The sequence below is a fragment of the Micromesistius poutassou genome (genome assembly GCF_964030765.1).
Source record: "Micromesistius poutassou genome assembly, chromosome: 4".
Taxonomy (NCBI): Eukaryota; Metazoa; Chordata; class Actinopteri; order Gadiformes; family Gadidae; genus Micromesistius; species Micromesistius poutassou.
This window is the reverse complement of record NC_140274.1, coordinates 17,855,855-17,858,334: the sequence shown is the minus strand read 5'-3', so window position 1 is coordinate 17,858,334 and position 2,480 is coordinate 17,855,855. Positions and strand designations below refer to the sequence as shown.

The 2,480-nt window shown below is 45.4% G+C and overlaps 1 pseudogene across 1 annotated transcript; it reads left to right on the top strand.

Annotated features, from left to right (window-relative positions):
* On the top strand, positions 1-1,715 carry LOC311342526 (claudin-4 pseudogene; annotated as a pseudogene). Its single transcript has one exon. The product of its transcript is annotated as a claudin-4 pseudogene (transcript).
* The last annotated feature ends 765 nt before the right edge of the window (positions 1,716-2,480 follow it).

The following is a 2,480-nucleotide window of genomic DNA, read 5'->3' as shown; positions in this document are numbered from 1 at the left end:
ATCTGTGGTCGGACGTTGCTCCCTTGGAAAAAGTCTCTCAGACCACAACATGGTATCTCAGGGGATCCAGATCATGGGCTTCTCCCTGGCCCTGATTGGCTGGTTCCTGGTCATCATCGTGTGCGCCTTGCCCATGTGGAGCGTGACGGCCTTCATCGGCGCCAACATTGTGACGGCGCAGACCATCTGGGAGGGCATGTGGATGACCTGCGTGGTGCAGAGCACGGGCCAGATGCAGTGCAAGGTCTACGACTCCATGCTGGCTCTGTCCCAGGACCTGCAGGCGGCCCGCGCCATGGTGGTCATCTCCATCTTCGCCGGCGTCATCGGCGCGTTCCTCTTCGTCGCCGGCGGGAAGTGCACCACGTGCATCGCGGAGGAGCGCTCCAAGGCCAAGGCCTGCATCGCCGCCGGGATCCTGTTCATCGCCTCGGGCCTGCTCTGCCTCATCCCCGTGTCGTGGTCGGCCAACACCATCGTCAGGAACTTCTACAACCCTGGGATGCTGAACAGCCAGCGGCGGGAGCTTGGGGCGGCGCTGTACATCGGGTGGGGCGCCAGCGTCATGTTGGTGCTGGGAGGGGGGCTCCTGTGCTGGAACTGCCCGGCCAAGGATGAGGTGCCGCACTACACCCCCAGATACCTGCCTCCCAAGTCCAGATCCTCATCCCGAGAATACGTCTAGGGTGCGGCGATGGCGTGCAGGTTCGATTCCAGGAACCGGGTTTTTAGGTTTTGGGCTCAGAACCAAAGGTTTCCCGGAGGTGGATGTTTGTCCTGCATTCCTGAATCAAAAACACTTGAGAAGAGAGGACCTGGAATTTGGATGTTCAACTGGTCTGTTCGCCACTGACGTAGCACTTGCTCTATGTTGAGTCATTATACATTCTGATTGTGACGTGCATGTGGTTGCAACTGAAAGATAGAGAGATACAGCGAAGATACAATCCTTGATTACATCGTTGTCACTGCCATTATCAATCAATATTCATGACCATCTGTTAAGAAGACGTTTGATTCCCAGCTGAGAGGATTTGTGCCTGGAGGAGTTTGTATGTTCTGGTTGCCTGAGGGCTCCTCGCTCCTCGCCTGATTGCAGGAACTAATTTGCCTTTGTGATTTGGACCGGTGTCCCATTCAAGGGGTCAGCCTGACTTATCCCCCCCCCCCCCCCGCCCCCCCCAATAAACACCCTGATTACCCCACCCAACTGGGAGGGACAATCAAAACCAATGAATAGACGACAGGGAAGATTTGTTGTTTGATGTCATATTAATGGTTTGTTGTTGTTTGACAAACTTTACAAACCTAAATCTAAAATATCTTTCCAATATTTTTTCTATTTTCTCTAAAGTTTCTAAAGGACAGTAGAATAGTTATGCCCTAACCCATCTCAATTTGTTCGATGATGATATCAATATTAATGATTTGTTGTTCTCCAAAACAAACCTTTAAACCAAAAAACTAAAACTATCTTTCAAATAAGTGTCTAGTAGAAATGGTTATGCCCAATGTATTTTCATCTTTAAAATTGTTTTCTCTAAGCTTGCTTGTGTTGTTACTGTAAATAAAGCTTAACAATGGGTCTGAGGACTGAAAACATATCCTCTTACAAGTACTATGAAGAACAAGAACATCCAGTTGTACACTGTTGAATGGCTGGATGGTAATGTTTTAAATTCATTTATAAATAGTAAATAAATTATTTAAATGTTGTTTGTTTACATTTTTATCCGTCAGTTAGCTTACACAATTTCACCGAAAAATTAAATTCAAGCAAATAATTGAATAATACAGACACATTAACCCTAGCTTATTTATTCTGCAGTTTATACATAACAGATTTTTTAGCTTGGCATTTCCTTGTAACTTCCTGCTATTGAGTTGTTTAATATATTGTCACCAAATAAATGGAAAGTATTTAGGACAAAATGGCTTCCCTTAGATTCCATCTCAAAATCTGGTCTGACAAAAAACTCCTGGTCATATAGTTGTAAACATTCCTCTTTCCAATCATCAAGAAGGGTTATACAATGCAAACATTTTGGCACTCATTCCATCTACAGCAGTAGAAACACAATATAACTGAATCAACACATACACAATCAACAATAACAACTTATTTTGGGGATTGGTTGAATTCTATCTAGTACTAGAGATTGATGTACTATATTTTGTACTATATTTCCTCATCAATGTTGGGATTGAAGTCATCGAATGTTGTTTCGATCGGAGGCAAGATGGATCCACAACAAATGTAAATCACATCACTTAAGACAGCCCTATGTGAGAAAGTGGACCAAAATGGCGGTACTTAAAATGGACAGCTATCGTTTGGGTCACGACCGGTTTCAGGTGGGAGGCACCAGTCGCTCTTAAGACGAAGACAATGCACTGCAAGCTCCACCTCTCGCTTGTATGTTCCTGCCAATAAGAAGAGAGAGAGAGAGACACACACACACACACACAGAGACAGAGAG